Raw genomic sequence first — 17,818 nt, 5'->3', positions numbered from 1 at the left:
CTTCTGTACAGTCACTCAGCCTGCTAGAAATAGAAGCCAAATTTTCCTTAAACCACATCCTTCTATCCTAAAAGAACAGCACAAAGGAATCCACAGTTATTTATTACCTCTGCCTTAGCGAAGGTGGAGGTATTGTTTACAGTCATGTTTGTTTGTTTGTCCGTGGACAAGATATCTCAAGAACCGCTGGATGGATTCAGATGAAACTTTCAGGGATGTTTGGCCTCGTGACTGGCACAAGCTGATTAGATTTTGCGGTCGATCTGGTACCAGACAAGGATTCTGGTTTATATTTACTTTTATTCTTTTACTTGTTTCAATCATTTGACTGTGGCCATGCTAGAACACCGCCTTGAAGTGTTTTAGTTGAGAAAATCGACCTCAGGACTTGTTTCTTAAGCCCAGTACTTCTTATTCTACTGATCTTTTTCGCTGAATCACTACATTATAGGGGATGTAAATACACCAACATCAGTTGTCAAACAGTGATGGAGGGACAAACACATACACACACACACACACATACACACACACACACACATACACACACACACATACTCACACACACATACTCACACACACACACACACACACACACACACACACACACACACACACACACACACACACACACACATAAACGACAGGCTTCTTTCAATTTCCATCAACCAAATCCACTCACAGAGACTATAGTAGAAGACACTTGCCCAAGGTGCCATGCAGTGGGATTGAACCCAGAATCATGTGGTTGGGAAGCAAGCTTCTTACCACACAACTACGCCAGCAGAATCATTAGCACACTAGACAAAATTCTTAGCGGCATTTTGTCAGTCCTTATGTTCTGAGTTCAAATACTGCCAAGGTTGATGTTGCTTTTCATCCTTTCAGAGTTGATAAATTAAGTCCCAGTTGAGCACCAGGGTTAATATAAGTGACTTACTCTTACCTACAAAATTGTTGGCATTGTGCCAAAATTTCAAACTGTCATTATTATGTTTCTTTCAGATAACTAATGTTTCTTGTATGAGTAGTTTGGGTATAATCTTGGCAGAAATGTTAGATGGAGTCATAAATAGTTAGGCTAAGTGAAAGAATAATTAAATTCAGTTCAATGACTGGCAATGTAACACTGTCTGCTTCCTGGGCTTACATCCACCAAAAGAAGGTTAACAGACGAGTAAGAGAAAGAGTTCTATGAGGCTCTGGTAAAAGCTACCAAAGGAAATTATTACATTTAGAGCAAATATGTGAACTTTTATGCAATTGCTCATACTGCTAGAAACAGTCAACAAGCCTCTGTCAAGTTCCACTTTACCATCTTTAAAAAAATGGAAGGACATAGTGAATACTACTACTGCGAATATTGTTGCTGCTACTGCTGCTACTACTACAACTACTACTATTACTACCTGAAACAACATTGAAGAAGTCCAGCTTGAAGATGGAGTCTCTGTATGGTTACTCAGTCTGCTAGAAAAAATATGTCCTGACTATTATTCAAACTATGTTTGAATAATAGACAGGATGGTCATGTCTGGAATACCTTAGTTAATAGATGCACTCAAGTGGGTTTAACCTAAGGCTAAACAATAACAACAATAAACGTAAGATGAAAGTAATATCATTCTTATTTCTTTACTGCCCACAAGGGGCTACACACAGAGGGGACAAACAAGGACTGACAAACTGATAAAGTCGATTACATCGACCCCAGGGGTGTGTAACTGGTACTTAATTTATCGACCCCGAAAGGATGAAAGGCAAAGTTGGATTCAGCGAAATTTGAACTCAGAACGTAACGGCAGATGAAATACCACTAAGCATTTCGCCCAGCAACGTTTCTGCCAGCTCACCGCCTTTAATATCATTCTGATAACTAACAACTTCAGTAGTTATATCAAGAAAGTCCAAGAATATATTGGTCTACAATTGAAGTTTTAGCCAATGCCTAAAAGAGTGGATATTAATGGGAATAGAATAGTGTGATACACTATGGATTTCAAGAAGGAAAAGGAAGATAGGAAAGTTTAAAGATCATGAGATAAGAGATAATGTGCCAATGAGTCAATGTGGGAGCTGCTAAGTAATCAGTCAGCCCATTAAAAATAGTAACCAAATCTCCCTCAAATTACACTTTGTTGTCTTGAGAAACACTTCAGATGATGTAATCCCATATACCGCTGTCTAAGAAAATAGTAGAGTGGTCATGGGTGGAATGCCTTTGATCACAGATCACAGCTGAAATAGCCATGGTTGGAAGCTTTTGATCAGAGGTCTGTTCAGTCAAAGTTGACCTAAGTTTAAACAACAATTATTATTTAGCAGCAGCCAGATGTTTAGTTAGGAAAACAGAGATGGAAGATTAGAACATAGAAGAAAACTAGAGGTTCCTGAGGGACAACTTACAGTAAGCAACTAATTTGAGCATGGAATAAAACTATAGAGGAATAGTGTAGTGAACAACACTAAAACAAAATTAGGGAAAAGCTTGAAAAAAAGAAGGTAGCAATGAGCAACAGTAGAAAGGCAAACTATCAGATTTCTTTTGTCTGGAAAGAAGTTTGGAATTGTTAATGTTTTGTGCCATCAAGATGAATGATATCAAGCATTCTGCATTTCAAAAACTTGTCTGCATGAATTGGTATGTTATTGATGAGAAATATGTCTGAAACAACATAAGAACATTTTCCTTTCTGTCAAAGTAAGAAGATAACATTTTGAGAGTGTTACTACGAAAAGTTCTTGAATATAAGGAATATGGATGGAGTTGTGAGAACATGAGTTGAAATGGAGGAGAAAAATAGAAACAGTTATAAAGGTTGGTTTAAGCAGGGTCACTGAAGTAATTAAGGGAATGAAGGTAGGGACAACTGCAGAACCACCATGGTATCAGAACAAGAAGCTAGAAGCATCAGGCTTTATAAATGCATTGTGAGTACTTGACTAAATTAATCAAGCAGTGCAGGAAGGTGTTATGTCTAACTTAGTAACTCAGAGTATCATTGCAAACTGTTACAACTGCAACAAAAATGCACTGGAGAAGAACAGTCAAAAGAAATCCTAAACTAATGAGCCGAGTTATACAAATACTAGCCCTGTGCCATCAAAAATGACAGCTAATTGTAGTATTTTATATATAAATAAGGTACAAAATAAGGTACATAATAATAAAGTACAAAATAAGGTACATAATATGGTACAGATTATAATCAGAATACACAGGACTGAGTTGGGGGTGGAATATATTGCAGTTCTGGAGTTAGAGCCAATGCAAGACCTGGAAATCCACATGAGTAATTATGCATCGTTCCAGGTGCATATTATTAAGATAGCAACAATGTATAGATGACTAGCTGATTGGATTTTGTGATCATTCTTGACCCTTAAACTTTTGCAATATTAGATCCTTACTTTATATGCCCTTGCAGAATCTGTCAAAGAGTTGAAAGAAATGTTCCAAACCTGAAAGAATGATTTCATGTTCAAAGGATTAAAGGCTGACATATTGAAGATCAAATTTTGTAAAACAAGATCATGATACCTAAGACTTATCTGGTAAATGGCCTTTTTCACTATGTAGGAAGGAGTAAGTAAAAGCTCAATAATGCATGCCAATTGCAAGCAATAGGTACACAAAAGGTGCAATAGCATTTTTGGCAGACTGACAGAAAAATCAGGGCATCCAATGTAACAGATTACAGGAATAGTTAACAGAAATGGCACCTATGAAATGAAAAACATGCACATCAGAAGTAGTAGTTTATGATCAACTGAGTGTTAGAGGCAATCATACTGAGTAGACTGCAGCAAGAGTAAGAAATGAGTAGAAAAGAAATTTTCCTCTGTTGTACAATAGTGAGATATGAAATCTGAAAGTGGGTTATGTGTGGCCTGACAAAAGTATGTGAAAAATAATTAGATTGATATTCAGTACAGACTTGCATGACAAGTGGAGCACATGGGTCAATGTATATATGAGAAATATCTATGCCAGTATGGAAAAATGGAAAAAGGAATCTGTGTTGCTCCTATGGACAACATTTGTTCCAAGTTGTCTGGATTAATGCTCCCAATTATGGTCACCACAAAGCATCAAACTAACTGTGGAACTCAAAGCAATCCAATGCCACTACACCAAAAAGATTGTCTTAGTGTAATAGATGAGCTATTGGGAGAGGCTAAAAGAACTGAGGCTCAACTCCCCAGCCAGGAGATTCAAAGGAAATTCAGTGATATGTGTGTGTGTGTGTGTGTATCATCATCATTTAACATCTGTTGTCCATGCTGGCATGGTTTGGATGGTTTGACTGGGCTGGTATGCTTGAAGGCTGCACCAGACTCCAGTCTGATTTGGTATGGTTTTCTATGGCTGAATGCCCTTCCTAATGCTTACCACACAGAGAGTGTAATGGGTGCTTTTACATGCCACCAGCACGGGTGCCATTTGCATGACACTAGTGTACTTTTACATGGGCAGATCCAGGAAGCTCCATTGGATGTGTATGATGAAGTTCATTATATACAGACCAGGGGTCTTGGCAACCCTTAATAATAGTGACGCAACCAATAAAAGAACATACATCGGATTATGTGAAAGAATTTCTAAAAAACGCTACACTAACCACATGGCATCATTCCACTACAGAGAAAAGCAAAACCAAAGTTGGCAAGCTGCATTTGGGCCGTGAAAGAGAAAAATGTATCAAATGTGATCAAATAGGGAATAATAGTAAGGTCTAAATTAAAAAAAGGATCTAATAGATGTATGCTTTGCTTGGCCGAAAGGGCACAGATTTTATTTAGATCTAAGATTCCGAACTTGATATAACTCGAGGTCAGAGATTTTTAGTGGATGTAAACATGTTTAAATATATCTTAAAAAATGGGAAGATTCCACCAATTCCTGATTGATTGGTCGATTTTTCTACTTTATTTTATAACGCCTAAGAATATAGATATAGTTTCTTCTTTCATTGTGTCGATATATATCTCATATTTATATTTACATTATATTTTTTTCCATCCTTTTGTATTCTTTTTGTAATTTTTATTTTTATATATTATAATTATAGACCTTTATAACAGATACCATAGAGTTTTCCCATTTATATTTTTATGCAATTTATGTATATTATATTTTTATGTACTTGTATAATTTATGTATTGCATATAGCTTATGTATTTGTATATATTTGTATAGCCTTTGGATTATCTGTAGATCTATATATATTTTCATATTTATATATTGACACATTTATAATTTGATTTAATTTAATTTTTATAATTTATAACCTTAACATTTTACTTTGTTTTTTATATTTTTTTCCGATTTAAAATCATCTGAATGCTCTGCATCAGTTCAGTTTAGTGGATCACCTATTAGTGTATTCTTCTATGAAATATGGTTTGCCCAGTCCTCTATTTAAACTTCTTGATTTCATAGAATAATCAGTGCCTGATGAACATACTTGTCATGTATATAAAACTATTAGTAATAATACATGTGGAGTGAAATGCATACATCAATATATATAGTCAAAGGATGTAACCTGTTGGTTAGGGTGTTGCACTCATGGTCATAAAATCATAGCTTCAATTTCTGGACTAAGGAGTCCTAGAAATGAGGAGAGAACAAGGCTCTTAGGTTCTGTCATGCAGATGACCTGATGATGTACAATACAAATTTAAAAACAGCTAGTCAGCTGATCACTTCTCAGTCTGGTGAATACACAAGCCAGATTGATTACATTCTGACTAGAAAATGGGAAGGACAGATGCTGTGAATGCAAAGTCTTTCCCCAGGTGAGGATTGTACAGACCAACATAGGTAAGTGGGTAGTGACTTCAAACTTAGAGTTAAAAGGACCCAGAAATGCAAACCAGTCAGTAAAAGGAACTTATGGACACTTAAAGGTTCAATGAACAGTTAGAAATTTAGAGATATATTAATTGAAGCATTTGACAGGGGAGAAGAGACAGAGACTTATGTAGAGAACTAAAAGTTCCTTCTGGACAACCTATTGAGGGCAACAATCAAATTCGTGGCTGATGCAAAGTTTCAGCCAAACCAAGGGTGACATGGCAGAGGAGCCATAAAAAATAAAAGGCAGGCTTGGAAGGTTTGGAAATATGGGGGCAACAGAGAAGTATATCAGGCAATTAGAAGAGAAACTAAGAGATAAGTATATTTAGTAAAGAGAGAAGCAGAAAAGAAGAGGTGTGCCAATGTTCTATGGCATGTGGACTGAAGGTATAGGTGTTCTGGATTACAGGGCAGTGTATCAGAGAAAATCAAGATGTGGGAGAGAAGTGTGTGGAGAAGGATAATGGCACACTCACACTCAGTGATTCTGAAAAGAGACATGGAAATGTTATTATGAAAAGCTACTAAATGTGGAGAAAGAGAGTCTTTCTAATGTGAACCAAACAGAAGGTTCAGCCATTCTTGATAATAGAAGTGTGATAGACCAGGGTTTTTCAAACTGTGGTCCGTGGACCACAGGGGGTCCGCAAGAACAAGACAGTGGGTCTGTGGACAGCAAATACTTTTTATGGGCAATTTGATTTTATATATGTTTTTTAATCGAAATCTTTTAATTGACAATAAACCTATTTGTTAAATATTGTTAAATAAATAAATGTAAAAATATATGTTATTTTAAGCAAATATTTATGTATAAATTTCATAAGCGTTTATAAGGGGGTCCCTAAGGTAAAGCCTGAAATATAAAGGGGTCCGCAAGTTAAAAAGTTTGAAAACCCCTGTGATAGACAAAGCAATCAAAATGTGAAGACACAGAATGTTTCTGGTTCATCAGGGATTACTGCTGAAATGTTTAAAATAGCTGGTAGAGTATGATATAGCCTAGTCAGCCATACAGTTCATTATGTTGTACAGGAAGCTATCATACCAAGTGACTTATGTAATATCATCATAGTCAACTGTTTGTAGGGTAAAGTAGATACCTTAGCAAGAAGTAATAACAAAGGTATCATATTACTGGATCAGCTTATGAAAGTCATCAAAATAGTCAGTGCTTAATTAATTGGGAAGAAGGTTAACCTAGATTTGATGCAGTTTGGTGTTGTGCCAAAGAGATGATTTCTTTAGAGTTCAGCAACTGCAGGAGAAGAAATTAGCAAAACGTAAACCACTGTACTTGGCATTCACTGAACTAGAAAGGGTGTCTTGCTCCCTAATTGTGAGGTTACTTCAGAAGCTAGAAGTAGATGAATGGCTAGTGAGAGGTGTTTAAACAATTTACATGGATGCTGTCCTTAAGATGAGTGTTAACAATGCATATAGTAATAAATCTAGTGTGCAGGTAGGAGTTCATAAAGGTTCGGTTATCTGTTCCCTCTTATTTATCATAGTCCTCCTGTCATAATAGAGGAAGTTAAGACGGGCTGGCCATAGGAATTCCTCTATGCTGATGAACTTATTCTCACAGCTGAAACTGTAGCAGAATTAGAAATGAAATTCCAGGTGTGGAAACAAATCTGGAGTCAAAAGGCCTTGAAGTTAACTTAGGAAAGACCAAAGTTCTAGTTAGCAGGAAAATAGAGTGTTAATCGCTCAGATAAATGACCCTGTTCAATATGTAGAAGGGGTGTTGGTAGAAATTCTATATGTTGTACACAGCGCAAACTATGAACACATAAGAGGTGCAGTGGAATCACAGGAAGGTTAAGAGAGACAGTAGATATTATTTATGGCAGGTGCACAGATGCAATAAACACTAAAAGTATATAGTAAATTTTCTGGAACATCCTTAGAGGTAGTAGATAGTTTCTGTTACCTAGGTGATTTAATTAGCAGAGGGGAGGGATGTGCTGAAAGTATTTTGCTAAAATAAGAAACGTTTGGAGAAAGTTCAGAGAACTATTACCTATAACAAAAGGCACCTCTCTCTCAGAGTGAAGGGCAGATTGTACAATGCCCGTATACAAACAACAATGTTAAATAATAGTTAAATTTGGGTTGTTAATGCAGAGAACATGTGAAGGCTAGAAAAGAATGAAGCTATCATGCTCCACTGGATGTGAAACATCAATGTGCATGTAGGACAGAAGACATGAGAGAAAAATTGGACATAAGAGGCATCAGATATAGTGTGCAGGAGAGAAGACTGCTGGTGTGGTCATATGATGAAGATGGATGAGGACAGTTGTATAAAGACGAGCCAATTGCTAAATGTGGAAGGAGCCAGTGGAAGAGGGTGACTCAGGAAGATGTGGGATGAAGTGGTGAAAGCTGACCTTAAGATGTTGAGCTTCTTGGAAGAGATAATGGGAAACCAAGACAAATGGTAATGTACTGTGCTTGAGAAGACCCATTCATCTCAGTAGTGCTGAGGTCCTGTCAAATTTTCCCCCATCCCACAACTTATCTTCTCCATCCCTCCATCAATCTTCTGTGGCACTACTCACTCAGGTGTTGTAAATGATACCACTTATCCTCTAATTGTAATCCTACTACAATCTTTTGTCACTTCCTCCTCCTTGACTCACAGTTATTTCCTTTCCTTCATTTCCTCTCCTTGCATCCAACTCAATTTCCATCTCTAATTATCTCTCACATTAATTTCACTCTAGCCCACTTACATCAGACACCCAACATTCCTGTTCTATCCTTTTTCTGTCCCTCATATTCACCTTGTGCCTTGACCTCACATCTCTCTCTTTCTTTCTTGATGGGGAAGCCATGTATTCACCTTTTCAGCAAGACTCTTGTCTTCTCCTTCTCTAATACTTTTATATCCCTCAAAACTATATCTCTCTTAGTTGAGGGAGCTTGTCTTGCTGGTGCCCTGAAAAAAACACCCAGTACACTGGGAAGAGTGGAGGCACATGGCCTAGTGGTTTAGAGCAGTAGACTCGCAGTCAAGGGATTGCGGGTTCGAACCAGGCGATGTGTGTGCTTATGAGCAAAAGACCTAAGCTCCACATGGCTCCGGCAGAAGGTAATGGCAAACTTCTGCTGACTCTTTTGCCACAACTTTCTCTCACTCTTTCCTCCTGCATCTAGCAGCTCACCAGTGACGGACCAGCATTCCATCCAGGTGGGGAACCTATATGCCAATGAAACTGGGAAACCAGCCCTTATGAGCCAGGCATGACTCGAAAAGGAACAAACAACAACACACTGTGAAGTGGTTGGCATTAAGAAGAGCTTCCAGCTGTAGAAACCATGCTAAAACAGACACTGGAGCTCAGTACAGCCCTCTGGCTTGTTAGTTTATGCCAAACAATTCAACCTATGCTAGCATGAAAAAAGAGACATTAAACGATGATGATGATGATGAATACACACACACATGCACATACACATGTACATATGTATGTACATGTGTATGTATATATATATATATGGCCTTTGTGCTGGTGGCACGTAAAAACACCCACTACACTCTCGGAGTGGTTGACGTTAGGAAGGGCATCCAGCTGTAGAAACTCTGCCAAATCAGATTGGAGCCTGGTGTAGCCATCTGGTTCACCAGTCCTCAGTCAAATCGTCCAACCCATGCTAGCATGGAAAGCGGACGTTAAACGATGATGATGATATATGTATATATGTGTGTAATTGTGTCTCTGTCTTAAAATCACGTTATAGTTGTAAACAAGCGCCACCATCATACAAGCAGTGTTGTTCATTTTCCAATCTTCAGTGAAAATCTGCCTGACAGTGGTGAAATATTATCTTGCTTGAAAACAAGAGGTGGTTAGTGAAAAGAAGGAAATCCGTCCATAAAAATCTATGCCACAAATTTCATCTGACCCGAACAAGCATGGAAAGTAGATGTTAAAATGATGATGATGATGATGTACAATTCAATCTCCACAGGTTTTGAGATGAGAATTCAATTTATCAAAGTACTGAATTCCTTACTGATTGAATTAGCATGTAAAGCAGGTGTGCATTCCACAAGTAGATGACCCATCAATGAAATCATCAGGTTGAAACAGCACGACATGATGTGTGGCAAGGTTTGAACTGTGACAAAGGGTAGACAATCTGTCTACCCATTTTCACTCACAAAGTTTGAGTCAATACAAGACGATAATAAAAGACACTTGCCCAACATGCAATGCAGTGGCATCAAAGATACATTGCGACTGTGATATGAACTTTTTAAGTATTTGACCATACGCACACATACACACATATGTAAGTATCAATATATATACATACAAACATATGCATATAAACATATCTATAAAGAGTAAATATATAAACACACATATGCAAACGTGTGTGTATATATATACACAAACACACACACACTCATACATATACGGATATTTGCCTATTTTTATACATCATTCACATAGTTGTATATGTATACACAAACATATATACATATATGTGTGAAGGCTTACATTTACACTTTATGTCTATCTATCTATCTAGCTAGCTAGCTATCTTTATAAATTTACCTGTATATGTATACAGCATGAGCATGGTTATATTTACACACACACATATACAAGCATATATAGGAGCATACATACTCGTACATATGCCTATATTTATGAGTGTGTGTGTGTGTGTGTTTTAATATATATATATATCATATAAATATATATGTTTATATAATATACTTCTATATGCTTATATACGTTTGTATATATACATATGTAGGAGAGGGGGACAGATAGTGATGATATATATATATATAAATCTGTGTGTGTGTGTCAGAGTGGGATCTTTTCATTGGCAATATGCATGAAATACATCGTAAGTCTCACTGCCGGATTTTTTCCCCTTTGAAATATACGAGTGTTTTTAAAATACATAAGTGCACACACAACACACGCACCACGCAAATATGCGTTTGAATGCATTCGTTCGTCTGTTCGTATGCTTATGCATATTTGTGTATATGACACGTGTGTCAAAACACTATTGCAATCTAGAGAGGTAATATATTATATTGTTTTCATCATTAACATGAACATTATCTCCAGAGTTACATCGTTGACTTGCTACTCATCACCACTGCTATTATTATCGATATAATCACTAATAAACTGAGACAAAGGGGGTTTGTCTGAACAGGACAAAGTGTTTAAAAAACATGGGAAATACATTTTGGAGAATTTGAAACAAAGATTGACAAAAGCACACCAGTTGTGTTCGTGCGTTTTATTGTGGTCATGCATAGTTCGTTCTTATGTGACAGATAGCAGCATGTTCTAGTTGATGGAAACAAGACACTTGCAGCTTGGTCATGTCAATAACTTGTCGGACGGTTTGATAAAGATGAGAATCACTAAAGCTCAGAAAATACAATTGTAGCAGATTGACAGTTTATTGGGAGAAAAGAGGGGGTGAGGAAGAGACAAAAGGCTTGAAAGACAGGCGTATGTGTCGGAGATGTATGTGCGACAGACCTTAAGTGACTGTCTCAAACAGTTATCCCTAATCAAATTCATTTACCTACCTGCCAAAGAATTCATATCATCCAATAGAGTAATCCTTCAGCGATGACGATGTATACGACGGCGAAGAAAAAGAAAGAGAAACCACTACAACAGCAACAACATCAACAGGAACCATTGCAAATCAAGCCAGCCGTTAGAGTCTGTTCTTCGTATATGTTCGAGTTAACTACTCTATACGATTTATCTATCTCTCTCTCTCTTTTACTCAATCATTCAGTTGCTCTCTCACTCACCCAGCCTCCCTCACACTCAACAGCCCCTTCTCTCTCTCTCTCTTTAGCTAGTTGGCATTTCGTTGTTATTATTGTAGTTATTGATGTTATAGTTTAGCTATCAACACTGATGTTATTATTTTGGTGTGATTTTTGTTTTGATATTGACATCTCTTTCAATAATTGCAACAATAATAATAGTGCATTCTTAAATTTTGAAGACTATCTAACTCTTTCCTTTCTCTCGATATATTTTTAATTTTTGTTTTCTCTTTTTTGGGGGAGTGGGGGAGACAGTAAAGAATATGAAGCTCTCTCTCTCACTTTCTTTCTTTCTCTCTCTCTCCTCACCCACAAACATAAAAAGAGAGATAGTTAGAAAACGAAAGTTAAGTGAAGAGTATTGGTTCTCTTATGACTAAATTGCAGAGGCTGTTCAATCTTACTACGGGTGGGTCGTAGGTTGTGGATACATATACACTCCTCACATTTTGATCCGTCTCACACTTTGTTTCTTTATTCATCACTTCTATCACTAATCATCTTTCCTATCTTAAAGCTGATTGATTTTTTTTTAAATGTATTTTACTCTCTCTCTTTCTGGCCCTCTTTGTTGTTCTTTCCCTCCAACTTCTCTATTAATCTTATTCTTTTTCTTCGTAATTGAAGCGCTCTTTTCTATTGTGTTCTGTAATTCTTCTTTCATTCTTCTTTCCTTTTTGTCTCTCATGTTCATATTTCTCTTTAGGTGTATCCCCTCTTTAATTTATCTTCTTTTCTCTCTTTAACTTACTCTCATTTCTCTGGTTTTTCTTTCTCTTTCTCTAACATACGTCTCTTTTCGGCCATTCTGGCTGTCTGCCTCTCACTCTCTCTCTCTCTCTCTCTACTTTATTCTCCTATTCACTCGTTATCACTTTTTATCATCATTTCCCTTGCTCTCTTTCATTACTCCCTCTCTATCAGTATTTCTATCTTTCTTTCTCTTCCCAATTACTTCCTCCCCTTTGTTTCCCCTGCCTTCTCATTTCCATTCGCTCATTACTTACTTCGCTGGCAGTTATTTCATTTCATTTTTTAAAATCTAATGTTTCGCTGCTTCTCTTGTTTCTACTTTCAATACTGGGTCTCTCAGTTTTGTTTTTCAATTTTCGTGTCCCATTTAGTTTTTTTCTTTTTTCTTCCTCTTTTATTGACTTGTGCTGTTTTCTTCTTTCACTCTCATTTCTCTTTCTCTTATTCTTTCTTTCTCGTCTCATTTTCATTTCTCACTTCACTAAATTTTTCCCTCCTACATTTCGGAGACCTAAGCTTCAATGATTCCTGTTTTACTATCATGATCCAATCCTCAAAATTTTCATTCAGCTGTTCTCTTTCTTAAAGTCCATTTACTTATGTCAGTCTTTCTTTTCATCTGATCTGTTTCAATCAAGCGACTCTGTAACTTGTCTTTTATTTCCCTGCTTCTTCCTTTACCATCATCACCACTATCTGTCTATCCATATCTATCTATTCTATTCTATTCTATTCTATCTTGTGTGTGCCTGTCTTATTGTCATTATAATTTCTTCCTTCATTTATTGTTTCTTTTTCTTTCATTCCTTTGATCCATTCTCCCTTTTCCTCAATTCTATTCTTTGTTATACATTTCTATTTCTTCGACTTTTCCCCCCTTTTGTATCTCCTTTTCTCAGTGTAATCGTCCTTCTCTCTCTCTCTCTCTCTCTCTCTCTCTCTCTCTCTCCTGTACATATTGTTATAATCAGTATCTCATTGTGTATATATGTGGTTGTGTGTATGCGTATGTGTGTTTACGTTTTTTGATTTTAGTTCTTTTTTTCCTTTCTCTAATGGTATTCATTTCATTTCATTTATTTATTTATTTTCATTTCCTTTCCTAATATACCACTTATATCCAGTTGCATTCATTCAACAAGTCAAATTGAAGAGAAGCTTCTCGCTGGACTCAACCTTGATCGAAGTCCGTATTGTTTCAATTCGCTGTTAATTCCTCTTTGCCTTGAAGGTTGATATGAAGTTCTTGCTTCCTACATCGAATGGAACTTGATTTCTTGGCCTCAACTTTTTATGAGCTTTCAATTCTTCGGAGATAGTAAATAATAATCCTAGTGCTTTGTAGAGCTGTGATTAAGCCATGAAAATCAAACATGAATAATAACAACGCCCACCACATCCATCGAAACAAAAAGGAATGGATGGATGGAATGAATGACGAAAAAGAAAGAGATGAGTTGACAGACCCGTGAAAGAACATTACGGTGTAGCGGGGTGACAAATGTAGTGAGTCCTTCCTCGTGTGAGTGGCCTCCGTAGCCCTCTTCTGAAGGTAACCCTATCATAAATAGATGAATAGACACATGAACAGGCGTAGAAACAATGAAACAAACGGATAGATAGACAATCATAGGAATGCTAGAGATGTAAAGTAAAAAAGTGAGAGAAAAGACGACTGCATCAGTGAATGCTTATGTATAAATATTAATGTGGAATTTGGATTGACAACATCGATAGCGCATCAGACAAAATAATATGTGGCATTTAGTTGCGACCATTTATTATGTTCTGAGTTCAAATTACACGAAGGTCAACTTTTATTTTCATTCCTCTTGGAAGTAAATGATAAGATATGTTTCAGTCATGTACTGAGGTCAATTTATATTTCAATAATGCGTACCATATCCTTTATCTCTTACGCTTTCCAGTCATTGGACTGCAGCCATGCTGGGACACCACCTTGAAGGGTTTAGTCGAACAAATCGACCCCAGTACTTTTTTTTAAATCTGGGACTCATGCTATCATCTCTTGTCAAACCGCTAAATTAGAGACGTAAACAAACCAACACCAGTTGTCGAGCAGTGGAGAGGGGACACACATACACATAAACAAACGATGGGCTTCTACACAGTTTCTGTCTACCACATTCAATCATGAGGCGTTGGTCGACCTGGGACTATAGAAGTAAACACTTGCTCAAGGTACTGTGCAGTAGAACAGAACCAGAAATCATATGCACAAAAATAATTGCTGGAAAGAAAGGTGTAAGGACCGTGCGACAAGGAGAGGTGACGTGGAATGGCTCCTTTAGTACATCGCACGGTCGATACAAATAAAAGTACAAAAAGAGGATAAATGAGTATAAGTGCTAGAGGGTAAAGAGAGACACAACCGGTAGAAGGTTTAAGAGAAGATTTTATTGATACGTCAACATGTGTGTCTGTGTATGTGAGTGCAACATATAAACATAATAATAGACAGGTCGTCATGTAAGCAAAGTGTATGTGTGTACAAACATGGATGTTTGTGTGTGTGATAAGTACAGAGCATAGAAAACAGTCTATAAGGGCGTTAGAAGAAAGTCCAGACAGAAGGACGATAAATACCAGTTCATATTCAAGGTACACAGTGGTAGAGGTGCTGTACAAGAAGTCTTGGCAGCAAAGCAGAGCCGAGAAAAGATACTGTCGCCCGAGAAGTTGAGGCTACGATGCTGTGGCCAGTTACTTGGTACAGGAGGTCTCGCAGGTTGTACTCGCTGTTAACCATGGTGAAGTAATTCACAAACAGTGTGGAGATAGAACCTTTGCGAATACTGCTGGTGGTGTGTACGTAGAGAAGTTGGTGTAGTTAAGAAGATGATGGTGGCGACGAAGATGGAGTTTGCCGTAAGCTGCTGGTTGAGTGTTGAGCCTCCATGTGGCTGTTGTCGTCGCTGGAACTGGCTGTGTGCTCTGTAGTCAGCGGCTAAACCTCAGAAGGTTTGGAGCCGAGAAGACTGACAAACTGTGACAGTGAGAAGCTAGCTGTTTATAACATTCAGTCAGCTCAAACTGGGGTTCAGAAAAGCCTGTCTCATGCGACATTATCTGAAGGCTGCGATTGGTTGGGTTGCATCTTGGCGCACAATAGAACAGGAGACAAAATGCGCCAATACCAACCAAACAGAGTGATGGACACAACAGGGTCCAAAAGTGTGGGCAAAGGCTAGCTGTTATCCACTACGTCTGTATCCATGTATATATATAACAGAGAGAGAAAGAGAGAAGTATCCCTTAAGGCATATGCTACAAAGGTAAATATAAAGATGAAAATGAATTTTGGCTTCAAAATTTGAACTCAGAACTGAGGGAATGGAACTGGCCACCAAAGAACATTTTGCCAGACACACCTGTGTCATTCCATCACTGATACTAAGTTCTGATATTCCTTAGAAAATATCTTGCCCAGGTTTGAAAGGAACTTTTTAAGTTCAGATCTATAGGCTCATGAGACATACGAAAGCTCCAGGTGAATCTTCCTCACAGAGCAGTGGAGACAGCAAAGTAAAGTTGACAAACTGGATGCTTTACTGTTCTGAGATCAACTTTGCTGAACCACCTTTACATGTCTTCTCTTTCTAGTGTGAATAAAACATATATGTTTAATATACTTAGACTTTTTTCATTACAGAAAAAATATTGACTTTTTTCTTTTTTAATGGCTTTAGTCAGAAGGAAAGGACTACATTCATGATCTTTTCAGACCTTCCAAGATTGGTGAGCTTGATATGGTTGATGCTCTTTTTGAATGACTGTAATTTAATGACAGCAGGAGAAACATAGGTGAAGAGGGTATTCTAGAAGGATGACTCTCTAGGGAAAAAGGATTGGGTAAGTATTAGAGTAGGGTCAGTTAAATAAGTGAAAGTATAATTAACATTTAAAATACTATAAAGACTAAAATTAAACATCCAGGGAAAATCCCAATAAATAGTTGTTGAGACAGATTTTAAGCTTTACAACTATTACGAACTAGCTTCAAAGTCACACTCCATGCAGACTTTTAAGTTAGTTCCTGTTGAGGGCTTATTGAGCCTTCAGTCCCAAACAGAAGAGAGCAATAATAATCTCTACTCTAGGCACAAGGCCCGAAATTTGGGGGGAGGGGACCAGTCAATTAGATTGACCCAGGATGCAACTGGTACTTAATTTATCGACCCTGAAAGGATGAAAGGCATAGTTGACCTCGGCAGAATTTGAACTCAGAATGTAAAGACAGATGAAATACCGCTAAGCATTACACTCGGCGTGCTAACGTTTCTGCTAGCTAACTACCTTATGAGAGCAATAATAATGAAACATTTATTGGTATCCTACCATCTCAAATTTATATCACAGAGTATCATATTTGGAGAATTTTGTATCATTGTGATATTTGGAGATCACTGTAAAGCTGAACAAAATTCTTGGTTTTAACTGTGGTGTTACTATGAAGAGATTGTTGCCATTTCCAACTCTGGAACAACCAACATAGGAAAAGCACTGCTGCAAGAGGTGAAGTCCAATGATTTAGAGTGATTGTCCTTGACTCTAGCTAATTGTATTATTGTAGCTAATGGAGGTAACTGTCACAAAGGTTTGGTATTAAATTCAAAAAGTTTTGGTCAGTTTTCTAACACAGAATGTCGCATTTATTATTATAGCGCTTGTAAACCATTTAAAATCTCTCACAGTCACCCAAATGCTCTTTCGTCAGATCCCAATGCTGGATGTTCAAGAACCAAATGAAAGTCAGATTTTCAACCCTGGGATCATCCTGATTCCAAAAAGGTATATGTCTATGCAGGGCAAATGTAGACTGAGATACAGGGGTCACGGACAGACAGAATTTCACTTTTATTTATATAGAAGCGGAAAACAACTTATCTTATATGGAAGCATGAAATATTGACAGAAGTAATTTGTTTGTATTATAATTCTGCAATTTTTAATAACTTTTTTCTTCTTTGGAAATTCTCTCCTTTGTTGTGCACCATTAGTCTAAGTAAGAAGAGCATTATTTATGATCTTTGCATTTCTTCAAGAATTGTGGAGATTGTGAAAATAATTCAACTACAAATGGTCGCAATATCTGGGACTATTAAAGTTTGCAAGACCTTAAGATTTAAAGGATGATGCATAAAACAAGATACCTTTCTGGTAAATTTTTACCACCTCATCCCAAGCTTTCCACCAAAAAAAAAAAATTTCCAAAATATCCGGGCCGCATATTTTTTCTGAATCAGGATTTTCATGGTTTTTCCTCTCTTTTGGTGAAAAGTGTGGGGGTGAGGTGATAAAAATTTACTTTCGGTCAGTATACAGTTTGAGACCCGTTAATGAAA

At 37.2% G+C, this 17,818-nt stretch overlaps 1 protein-coding gene across 2 annotated transcripts in view; it reads right to left on the bottom strand.

Annotated features, from left to right (window-relative positions):
• Positions 1 to 17,818, bottom strand: part of LOC106876239 (transmembrane protein 117) — a 145,973-nt gene that overhangs the window by 126,425 nt on the left and 1,730 nt on the right. For both annotated transcript variants that reach the window (XM_052968315.1, XM_052968314.1), the window contains exon 2: positions 11,445 to 14,010. The gene's annotated coding sequence lies outside the window, so the exon portion shown is untranslated. The remainder of the gene's footprint in view (positions 1 to 11,444; positions 14,011 to 17,818) is intronic.

This window comes from Octopus bimaculoides, chromosome 5 (assembly GCF_001194135.2).
Source record: "Octopus bimaculoides isolate UCB-OBI-ISO-001 chromosome 5, ASM119413v2, whole genome shotgun sequence".
NCBI classification, from domain to species: domain Eukaryota; kingdom Metazoa; phylum Mollusca; class Cephalopoda; order Octopoda; family Octopodidae; genus Octopus; species Octopus bimaculoides.
Note: the sequence above shows the minus strand (reverse complement) of the source record. Positions and strands in the feature narration are given on the sequence as shown.